The sequence below is a fragment of the Pleurodeles waltl genome, chromosome 5, assembly GCF_031143425.1.
Source record: "Pleurodeles waltl isolate 20211129_DDA chromosome 5, aPleWal1.hap1.20221129, whole genome shotgun sequence".
Lineage (NCBI taxonomy): Eukaryota > Metazoa > Chordata > Amphibia > Caudata > Salamandridae > Pleurodeles > Pleurodeles waltl.
In genome coordinates, this window is record NC_090444.1 from 613,911,968 (window position 1) to 613,924,708 (window position 12,741).

Consider the following 12,741-nt stretch of genomic DNA (forward strand, 5'->3'; position numbering starts at 1 on the left):
TCCTTCCACACTTGTGATAAAACCAGAGTTCTCATACTCACCTCGACCTTGCTTTTTGAGTGGAATTTTGTCATTTTCCTCTGTTAGTGCGACCTCATCCTCTCCCTCTCTATGAATAAAATTGAGACCCTCTATGAATCCCTCTGTAATATCCATACCGCTGGTATCCTGCATTGTGGTAATGGGCTCTATAGTTTTACGGCCAGAAGGGTGCCCTCTCCTACCAGCCCAGCCATAAAAACTATTTCCTGTAAACACTCTGTGCAGCAAATATTGTGCCTTAGCCACACTTGTGAAAATTTGTACGTATTTAGTGAGATCTCCGAAAAGTAAACTTTTGCCTCATCACTAGATTCCTTCCTAGCGAAATCACTTAATTTTGGATTTATGCTCATGAGTACTGTCCTGAGTCTTTCTGCCAAAAGGCCTGCATCACCATTGCCCAAAAAGCAAGTAGCACGGAGACACGAACCTCTTAGTAGATAAACATCTAAATCCATGCTCTTCAAAAAGGCCTCCTCAACAGCATTAAATATTTTTGCCAATGGACCCAGGGTATCTAATACCCTGTCCTGGCATTGCTTAAGTGATTTTTCCAACCTCTTTCTCGGGGCTTTCACTATCTTAAAAAGGTGCAAGTTCTGGGTCTAAATTTGGAGTCATAGTTACTTTCACCTCAATCACAGGGCAACAACATTTTGCCGACATAATGTTCCTCTCTTCCTTTTCTGAAGATCTACGCAATTTAGCCTTAATATAGTTAGAGACATGGTCAAGAGCCACCAGTCCTTACCTCGGGGGTGCCTAAAATCCCTTGTCTCAAACAACTTCACCCTGAAAGGATTTACCACCATAGCTACATCTCTATTTTTATTTCTATTTCAGATCTCATTTTCCTCTTCTAGGCCATCTTTATAATCTAAGTCCAGGGTGTACTCATCCACACTATATCCTTCTTCTAGCACCCCGATCTCCCCTTCAGAATCAAAACCACTTTCAGTGTTAAACTGACTTTTTTGTGTGCCGCTTCGGATACCAACTCTTATTGAGCTGCTCTGGACTCCTTTACCAGTGGATGATTCATCCACATATTTCCTTTTTTTAAGGCATTTTCCTCCTGGACCTTTATTTAGGTCCTCCTCAGCCAAAATTGAGAAATATTCTTCCTCATCGATACCTCTATTTTTTCTTTGCTTAATCAAAACTTGTCTGTCTCTTGGACATCAGCCTGTATCTCTTTACTTACAATTCTTCTAACTAGTTCCTCCTGATCGGTTTCTTCCACATTTTTCTCAGCCATACAAACTTATATTTTTTTTGTTTTAAATACTGTTTAAAACCTTTCCTGATATTTCTAGGCATTTACAATATTTTTAATATATTATTAAACCTTTTCCTTCTTTTCCTAGGTTTCCTACCAATAAAAACTCTATCCGTTAATGTGTTGCAGTAATTAACCGTTCTCTGCAACAGACGCACTTCTAATGCGTTACGTTGCCAAGGAAACTGTCCTCACGCACCTATTCCCTTAAGAGATAGGTTGTAATGATTCATGTGCACAACTTCCTTGAAAAAACAATCTACGCATTGAGCAGCTGGTCATACATGTAAGCACGACTCAAATACCAGTCCAACCACCATGTGAAATAAAACATTAGACGTGCCTGATGTTCTGCAGCCTATAATATCTATGGCTGCCCAAATTACTTGCATGCAACGTGAGTCAACCCACACTGTCCGCGCACCGGTGAGAATGCACTATGCATTTTTTCAGTTATCTGTTATCCTACTATTAAAATGCTGTAAATCGACTACGCTTTGAATTTAAATGATATCTAAAACATATATAGATACATTCCAGAAAAAACATAGAAACAGATACTAGGAGCCATAAATTGGATATAATAAAGAAATACATTACTCCTCAATCATCATATATAGTACTTAAATTAGCACACAATAATACTTATCTGCTCAGAAGCAGCAATCAAAAGAAGAGGATTCTGGAGGACAAACAATATTTATAGGACTGAAATTTCCAAGATTTAATATGATGTTTTAAAGTTATGTTTTGGAAGCTTTTGAAGGTTGCTGCTCAGAAAGAGTGAATACAAGTTGAATGCATAATGCTAGACTCCTGTCCTGCCATTAAATTCATGAACCCTGGGTACCTTTAGATTCTCCACGATGTTGGAAAGAAAGGACTCAAATTTGGGGTGGATACATTATGTGGAAAAAAATGTATTGAGCCTTAAGCTCAAACTAACACAAATAGGCATAAAATGGCTCCTCCTTGGAGTTTGGGGGGGGGGGCTGTTTGAATAAGGCCAGCCCAGCAGCTAAGGGGTTAAAGGCGGTGACATTGACATTAGCCTATTATGTGGTTGGAGCCAAAGGGCAATATGTTTTCTTGGAAATGTGAACGCTGTTCTTATAGGTGAAAAGAAAAAGGCAATTTTGTTGTGCATAAACCCTAAATTGGGGGGTTGGTGAGAAAGGAGTCCACTGAAGAGACTGAGGGTCATTTATTCAGTGAAGAAATGATTAAATCTCTCAGAAAATACATATCCACATTTAATGCCTTAGATTTGAGACAGACTTCTATGCGCAAAGTGTTTGGTGAAAACACTTTGTATGGTTAGGGCTGGAACGAGACGGCAACCTACTGGCAAGGGATAGGTCCCAATTTGGTCAAGGAAGAAGTGTCCATAGAGGTGGTAAAGAATGAACAGGTTTCTTTCCCCAAAGGGGCAGAGGTGGATGGACTAGAGCATCAAGAGAAAGAGGTCTGGAATCCTCTTCTGACCCACGTTAGTATGAAGATTATTTTTGGTTCCTTCCAAGATAATGTAGGAGGCAGATTGAGGCTTTTCTTCAAGAGTGGGAAAACATAACTCAAGACTCTTGGGTTATTGCAACAACAAAAGGTTAAACAACAGAGTTCGAGAAGGTTCTGGTTCAGGAAAAGGAACCAAGTGGGTTGGTTTTCCAACAATATCAAAGAGAAGGAAAAATTGCTTACCTGTAATCCTAGTTGCCTTCCAGGGGAATCCCCATCAAAGTCATAAGCACTGAGTAATTCGGCCGACGTGTGGGGTGCGGGGACCCTGGAGCACATATTAAATATATCTATCTATCTAGTTTGCAGAAACGCGTAGGCTAGGTTTTCTTTGTGGCACCTCGCAGTTTATTGAATGAGATAATAAATCCCTTTTGAAAAGCAACTAGTCAGACTCGATTTGTGCCGTCTCTCAGAATTGCCCGAAGAACAGTGTGCAGATTGGGGGCAGGCTTCCTGGGAGGAACTATATATATATATATATATATATATATATATATATATATATATACACACACACACAAAAATAATGTACATAGTACTTTTTGCAATATATATATATATATATATATTTGTGCAGCCTATAATAAAACGCTAAGGAGCATATTTAAAATGAACTGATGTAGAGCAGCACCGCAAGTCTTTTTGAAAATGAAAGGGAATATGAGACATTTTTAGCCAATAGGCTGCCATTCAAAACCTGAGAGAAAACTGGCATCATGCCTATAAAACCTCACTGAACTCCACGTATCCCATCATGCCTCACAGATGACAGTTAGGTCAGGAATCCTGAGCAAAAGAATATGCAAGAGCTGCATTAAAAGATGCCCAGAGAGGTGGGAGAGTTGCTTATGACTTTGGTGATGATTCCCCTGGAAGAAAACTAGGATTACAGGTAAGCAACTTTTCCTTCTCTTCCAGGAGATCCTTATCAATAGTCATACGCACTGAATAGATCAGCAAGCTCATCCCACAAATATGCAGACAAACTAATCAATGCAGCTGTCATGGTTACCAAAAAGATTCCTCAAAGAAGCTTGTCCTATTTGAGAATCTGTTTTGGTGTCTGAGTCTAGGCAATAATGCCTAGTTAAAGTATGTATACATCTTGATGTGGCAGCTTTAAATATTTTGGAAATGGGTACATTCTTTAATATGGCAGCTGTTGCTGCTTCACTCCTGGTAGAACGGGCTTTAGGTTTGGTAGGTAATTGTGTATTGGCTAACTGGTAGAAAAACACTATACAGGAAACTATCCACCTAGGAATTATTTGTTTGGAGGAAGCTATGCCTGTTCTCGTAGGACCATAGTTGACAAAAAGGTGATCTGACTTTCTTATATCTTTTGTTTTATCTAAGCAAAACTTCAGTACTCATTTAACATCTGAAGACTGCAAGGCCCTATCCGCTGGGGTGGAGGGATTAGGAAAGTAAGGTGGTAGTAAAATAGTTTGGTTAATGTGAAAATTAGATAACACCTTGGGAAGCAAGCTAAGATGAGTTCTCATGACCACCATATTAGAGTGATAAAACGTATATAGGCCCATATTTATGGATGGTTAGTGATGCAATAGCGCCATTTATTTTGGCGCTAAAACTGCGCTAATCTAACTCCAAATTTTGACGCTGGACCCATCTAGCATAAACATATTGGGGTTAGTGCCATTTCTAGGATGTGTGAAACCACCTTGTGTCAATGAGATTCAAGGTAGATGTTCCCATCCTAAACACGTCTCTAACCCCCTAGCGCCATATTTAACTCCCGATGCAAAAATAACACTAACTAAGGAAGAGGAATAAAACACATGGTGCTAAATCCGATTAGCATCAAATTTTAACGCCTGGTCAGATCAGGGGTTAAAAAGAGGCTCACACACCACCACTCAAGAAAAACACACAGAAGGAGCTTTGGAAACATCCAGGCCAACAAGGAAGTCGTACTGGTCCAACTGGGTACACGCCACAGACGTCTTCGAAAACAGCAGATCCCTCCACCACCACCGCAGCAACCCCAAACACCACCACAGCAGCCACAAAGGCAGCGCAGAAGGAGGGAGAGGATATTCAGACAGCGGACAACCTTCCTTGGAATGAGGGAACAAGATGTGGTCTGGATGTACACACTCAGCCGGGAGTCCATTGTATGCCTGCTGCACCATATTGCACCACACATCACGGCAAGGGTGCAAACTCCCCTTAACATTCCACCCATGACAAAACTCCTTGCCGTTCTCCATATGATGGCGTCTGGATCATTCCAGATAACGGGTGCACAAGTGGCTGGCATCTCCCAGTCATCCTTCTCCATCTTTCTACCAAAGGTCCTGGATGCAACCCTAAGCCTCACACCCCACCACATCTGCTTCCCAAACCCCCAGCATCTGCAGCAAGTCTCCTTTGCATACAGAAGCTGCTCACAAACCACTATGAGTGTCCACAGGTTGACAACTAAATACAGATCTCTCACACATCACACCAAACAAAGAAGCGCACAGGCATGTCAATGGTATAGGCTATGGTAATTTTGAGAATGTCACACATAGGCACAGTTCCACATAACCCACGGTGTGCAAGCCTCTGGCAGAACCTAAATCAAATGCCACCCAAGTGGTGCCATAACCAAATATATATCATCTACACATACCTGACATACCTGTAGTGTGCACATACACCTGTTTGCTGCAATGTCTTGCATATATACAAATGCCCCATTAAAGACCATGTGGCTGAATCATGAGAAATGGGGCAGCACCTACTCCAGTGTCCCCTCACACGCGCCCCTAGTGCCCACTAACAACACCATGGCCGTTGCAAATACCAGAAACGGTCCACCATGGTGCTGAGTCTGAAAAAACAAAACTAACAATCATGGATGTCCTAGTAGGACTCGGTAGGAGGATAGAGGACATACCTGACCTTACATGCACCGTACTAAGGGACCCAATTTAAAAATGGCTGTGCCCCCTCCCAAAGCCTGCACTGTGCATGAGTAGAAAGTGTCTGTCAGAAATCATGTATTAGAAGCTAGGGGATACTACTGCACCACATTACATCATCCTACTAATGTGTTATACACACTCATGTACAGGGGGAACAACTGAACACTGCTGCAGGAGTTTATTGGAGACAACATTGTTGGGCACTTCTACACAGTCACTATAATATAAACATCACATTGTAAATAGCACAAATAAATCACTTTGCTCCTGTTTCCCCTTGGTCTACTCATTCTCCACTAGATACACCAGTGGTTCCCAACCTGTGGTTCAGGGACCCCTGGGGGTCTGCGAAGCCTCCTCAGGGAGTCTGTGACTACTTAGAAAATTAAATATTAAGAGTTTAGGTCCCCAGCTTTCAGTAATGACTCAGGGGGGGCCCCCGGGTTCCAGTAATGATAAAGTGGGGGCCCACAGAAGTCAAAAGGTTGGGAACCACTGGCACTATTGGAATGTGGCTCAAATCTCAGTGAGCAGGTAAGTAACACAAAGGTGACCAGTGTGGTAGCAACATTGTTTGTGACATAAAAGGGTCTACTGCCACCATCTCTCATATTAGTGACACACAATTTGCGGCCATGTGACTCCTGAAGGTCTAGATCCATGCACCACTACATATCTTGTTCCGTCAAAGTGGACAAGGTGGTAATACCTAGCCCATTCACCACAACACCATGCGTAACAGGATGTATGCAAGGGGGGGGACACACATAAGGTAGGGGCTGTCAACAAATGGATATCAAGTTATTTAGGGAACAGAGCACTGTCACAACTCATGGTGGCAGTACCTTTGCCTGCATGGCACATGTGTGACAAGGGTGGAACATCATTGCTAACTGTGGTCCTTCAGTAAATGTCCAGGGATTGTAACCAATGTCTGATGCTGAGCCTGCACAGTGTATCCATGGGACTGTGTCCTGGCACTCCTATTAGGCGCAACCCTGGTACATGGTGGACCGTAACTCACTTATGGCACACACATGTTGGCTGTGGAGTGCACAATGGGATGCCTGACTAAATTATCAGCTAGGGGTGCAGAATCACTATCCAAACACACGAGCCTAACTCACGATCCATGGATTTATTGGGACAATGCTTCACCAAATTTTTATCTGGGTCGAATGTAGGCAGAGTGTCTAATTTTTACTATGTACATGAATTGCACACTTGGCACACAAATCTGCTGTCTTAACAAATGCCTAGAGCAAACCCAGCCAAAAATGTGAAGACTGATGTACGGGTGTATGTCCTTGGTAGCAACTTGTTTGCTAGTATCAACAATTCTTGACATGTCTGCATGTATACCCAGTATGCTGTGTATGAATACATCACACAGCACAAAGCAATACACACCCCTCATTGCACTCACATGACAGAACAAGCGCATGATAGCAACAGTAACATGTTGTGGCCTCCAACATCGCAATCAGGTGTGGGATGTGCTACTATGTTCAGCATTGTTGAAAAAAGTCTGAGACACAACACCAATCTGAGTGTGAGTAGACCTAGCCATATATGTAGCAATTGGCAAATGTGCTGTACAGCACTGAGATGATTTCACACCTCAATATCATTCAGTAATGGTAGGAGTTACCTAGCTTGTGGCATGCTGGAAGAAATGCATACCCATGTTCAATGGAGGTTGTGGCTGGACAGCTTCGAGACACCCACAGATACTTGCAAATACAACATAGGAGGTGAAATGAAGACAACACAAGTGCTGTGGCAGGAACTAATGTTGTGTGTGTGGAACTCATGACATCTCACAAATACTGTCAATTAAACTAATTATCAAGCAGCCAGTAGAAGGAGATATGTACATCTTCCAATTACACAAGTCACATGTTGCATCATGTCCATGTATGACCAGACAATGTAGCTGTAGAAGAAGTGTACAAAGTGCAAGCAGCCTAAAGAACGGAAGCAATCTAGGTGACATTACATGCCTTACTAATAGTGCAGGAATACATGGATAAGGGACACACATAGACCAGCACTGACTGTACAACACATCAATGTCTTCAGAGGGTAGGTGGGCAGGTCAGTACAAAACCCAGTCATGTTGGGCAGTAGCATACTATGGTATTTGTCTATCACATGCCACCATGACAGGAGGCTGTGACGGACAACACTATCTGTACCCTGGCACTTTTCCAATATTGAATTCACAGCAGATATACAAGCCCAACAAACTACCCAAGGAAACAACTAAGTACATCACATAATGTCACATGCCCCACATGTGCAAGCACCCGAGCTCTGTACAAGAGAGTGGAAAGCTGTCATCAAATACCGCAAAGGAAAATATGATATCCTGGTATGTATAACCACAATTGTGCATGTGTCTGTCTGCTGGGGAGTGTGCATAGTTCTGCTGAGAAGCAATCATGATGAGGCTCGATCCCTGCTAAATAAACCCACACACCACTGCTCTCGCTACATTAATAAATTACATTGTCAGGGGCCTGATGCATGTGCACAGCGGGCTGAGTAAACTGGAGCTCCATCAACTTGCCCCTTCACATGCAGCCATGGGTTTGTGTTGCCATACAAACTCACAGTTGTGATGATAAGTAGGCTGCTATCCATGCCAGACTGCAACACTGTTACATAGTGGTATGCCATTGTTTGTGACTGTCATAAAAAACATGATGTGGACAAATGTGAGTGCCTATTTGATGGCATGCACACATATGCCACATATATCAGCACACATGTACAACTGTAATGGCTCATGCATGGCAATGTGTATGGAGTCTGAGCAAAAGGAAACCTAGCACTATAGTAAGGGCATCGGTATCACAAGATCAGTGCCTGTAAGAAATTACCTTCACATGTGTTCCGACATATGGAAACATAGGTGGCACTGATGTGACAATGCATGCATTTGACAAATGCCAACATGTGTCCATGCAGGAAGATAGTAATATGAGGTTTCACATCCCATGAACACACCACTGTCGTGGTACGTTACAGATACTACAAAACACATCAATACTCACACGGCATATAACAGTCTTCACCGTCACATGTGTACATAACATCTCCTGCAACTAAGATGCATGGAGGACCAAATGGCACACGTGTAGCAGAGCAACACATAGTAAAATCCAATAACACACCAATGAGTGGATGTAAGAAAATGCCTCCTTGGCATGGTTACTCCCTGACTTTTTGCCTTTGCTGATGCTAAGTTATGATTTGAAAGTGTGCTGGGACCCTGCTAAACAGGCCCCAGCACCAGTGTTCTTTCCCTAAACTGTACCTTTGTCTCCACAATTGGCACAACCCTGGCACCAAGGTAAGTCCCTTGTAACTGGTACCCCTGGTACCAAGGGCCCTGATGCCAGGGAAGGTCTCTAAGGGCTGCAGCATGTCTTATGCCACCCTAGGGACCCCTCACTCAGCACATACACACTGCTTGCCAGCTTGTGTGTGCTGGTGGGGAGAAAATGACTAAGTCGACATGGCACTCCCCTCAGAGTGCCATGCCAACCTCACACTACCTGTGGCATAGGTAAGTCACCCCTCTAGCAGGCCTTACAGCCCTAAGGCAGGGTGCACTATACCACAGGTGAGGGCATATGTGCATGAGCACTATGCCCCTACAGTGTCTAAGCAAAACCTTAGACATTGTAAGTGCAGGGTAGCCATAAGAGTATATGGTCTGGGAGTCTGTCAATCACGAACTCCACAGCACCATAATGGCTACACTGAAAACTGGGAAGTTTGGTATCAAACGTCTCAGCACAATAAATGCACACTGATGCCAGTGTGCACTTTATTGTAAAAACTTCCAGTGTGGGCTGACTAGTTTTTGCCAGCCTGCCACACACCAGACATGTTGCTGGCCACATGGGGAGAGTGCCTTTGTCACTCTGTGGCCCGGAACAAAGCCTGTCCTGGGTGGAGGTGCTTCTCACCTCCCCCTGCAGGGACTGTAACACCTGGTGGTACGCCTCAAAGGCTCACCCCCTTTGTTACAGCGCCACAGGGCAACCCAGCTAGAAACTTCTAATAAACTACTATCTATAGTCTTTTTTCTATATTCATTAGACGCGAGCCGGAAACCTCTTCCGGTTACACCTATCGGGGTTCCTCTTTATCAACCCCGTCAGAACGTCGAATCAACGTTCTATACGGACACGAGTCGGCGGGGTAGGTTAACTCATCCTACTGCAAGGAACTACAAGTAAGTCCTTTGCCCTGCGCGTACCCCCCCTTTTTTCTCCCGTTGTTGTGTTTCATGACAACGAGAGTTTAGATTAGCGAGCCGTGACGGACATCCATTTATCTGCCGGATTACTTTCGCTTTTCCCTTTGTTAACGCATAAATTACTACTACTATCTCTATTATTACTAAGATTATACTGATGTAACATAAATATCGTCTTTTCTTGGCCATCTCCATATGTAAGGAGTATAGAGTATATTTACCCGAATTTCGTTATTACCTAATGACATTAGACTGATGGGAAATGTGTAATCATAACATCTCCTGGGGTTTTGATTCTATGATAGGAATATATTTTTTCTTCACAATTGATACTAGCATGACTAACTTATTAACATTAGTCTTTCACTAACTTGTATCTGTAATAAGTTAATGGACTTTGTGTTTAATCAACCATTTGATTTTGCGAATTGAGAGTTAAGGACCTGTCGAGTTTCTTCTAGTTACACTAATTTCTCTTGATTATATAATATAGAATATTAGTTCCTTCTCCTGACTTGTGATCTGTTAACGCTATCCTGATATTGGGGATGGTAAGCTGTTTTTGAATTCTTGCTTCCACTAGAAGTGAGTCACTGTCATCATACTAACGTCACATGTGCACTAATTGTAAGTGTTATTACACAATTTGATCATGATTATTATTATTTTTTATCTATTTAGGGCGAACCTTTTTTTGCACAAGTAGAACTAAGTAAGTGACTACTTATCTTTAGACATTAATGATTATTTGTAAAAATTTTGGAGTAGATTTTCTTTTTTGGTCCTGAGGAAGCGTCAAGGGATCCGGTTGGACCATTTGGACGTGAAACATGTAGACCCGCTATCGAGAGACACCACTCAGTGTCGATCCCCTTTTTTTGGGAGTAGGTGACCATCGCCTATCACCCAGTACTCTCTTACTTGTTTTTAATCTTGGTCTTCATCACATAAAACCGATTAAAACTATGATTGAGAATTATTGATGATGAACCAATTTTTATTTTTTCTATTCACTCCATTGACATTTGGGTAATACCAATTTGGCACCCACTGAAATCACTTAAATGTTTTGGAAGTGCGACTATTTGAAGCACCACGGTTAAGAGCACCCCCTCTCTCAGGGGGAGCCCGTTAGGCATTGCAGCACCGGCCTAACGAGGAGCTTTCCCAATGATGAAGCCAGTCATCCATTGTGATGCATGAGGGTTCTTGCTCCTGTAGATATTCCAATAGGAACAGTGTACTCTTTTGAATTACAATGTCTATGGGAGGCCGTACACTGGACCTCTAATCTCCCGGTCCCTCGATTTCTATTTTCGTATGTACATAGCATGCCTGTTAACAGACACTTTGTCACAGCACCATTGTCAGCACAGTATGCCACACACAGCTTACACTTACTGACAAGACGGTACAGATGGGGGTGACATCTGCAGAGGTCTCTAGGGAGCTTATGTAGGAGACACATACACTACAGGTGCCTAAGTACCCTTCAGATAGAGTCTGTAGTACAGGAGCCATATTGTGTTGTACACTACTGTACACATTTAGTAGACAACTAACCACAGATGGTTATGTGAAAAGTCTAGGATTCTTCCCACATCGGATTTCAAGCAGTTTTTACAACATGATCCTGCCACCATGATATTTGTGAGTGATGTTGGTCACATCACATATGCATGCATGGGTTAGGTTAAGTATAGTTGGGGGGATCTAAATTTTTTCAATGTTGGGGGGTTGGGTGGGGGTTGTGTTGGGGCATTTGTGTATTAAAAATAATAATAATAATAAAATAATACCCCCAAAATATGTATTTGTTTAGGCCATGGGTTATGTTAGAGCATGTGTAGTCATAGTTTATGTTGTCCTACTTGTATCTCATCTCTTAAGGTGGGTGGGCGGCCAGTGTTTAGAGTGTGGTGTTACATGTGTAAGATAAGTTTATAATAGGTTAGATATGTACAGTTGTAATTTAAGGATAGTTAGTATAGGTTAGTTTAGATTAGGTTAGGTTTTCATTTGCTTGATGGTTTTAATATTAAATACTGTTCATCTTAGCCTAATTAGCTTTGTAATTGATTGGGTCTGGGGCTTGTCATGAGTGCACTGGCCAAGCTAGGGGAATGGCCTAGGATATGCTTACTGTCTTGATTTCCCAAGTTTCCCATATGCATCCTCATGACCAAGAAGCTGTCAGAATGGCAGCTACATACTGTCTACTAGTGCATACATTTGCCATCCTGTGTTCCAGCCATTCACAATGTGTATGTAATATTTAACTTGGACAGGTAAACATGGTACTTCACCTGTAATTGGTGAGGTTCTGCTAATTCAATGTTGGTCAGTGTGGTACATCTGACAACTCCCAATTTTGGATCTGTATTCTGCAACACTGACAGGTGGTAATTAGGTTAGCTTTCTTTGTTTCTTTGTTCCACACAAATCAGTTGTATTGGCACTCCCTTCTGGGTTTATTATAACTTACTGGGTAACGAGCCATGTGTGCCATATATCTACTTCAAAGGATATGGGTTCCAAAGCATTAAGTAAACACAGTTAGTTGGTTGTTGCCCACAACACCATGATTTAGCTTCCTCTTGTTTGGATCCTAGTATGTGGCTTAGTGTCTGACAGTCATGCACTCATGTACTGATATTCTGTACACACTGACACAATGCAAACTTTTGGTT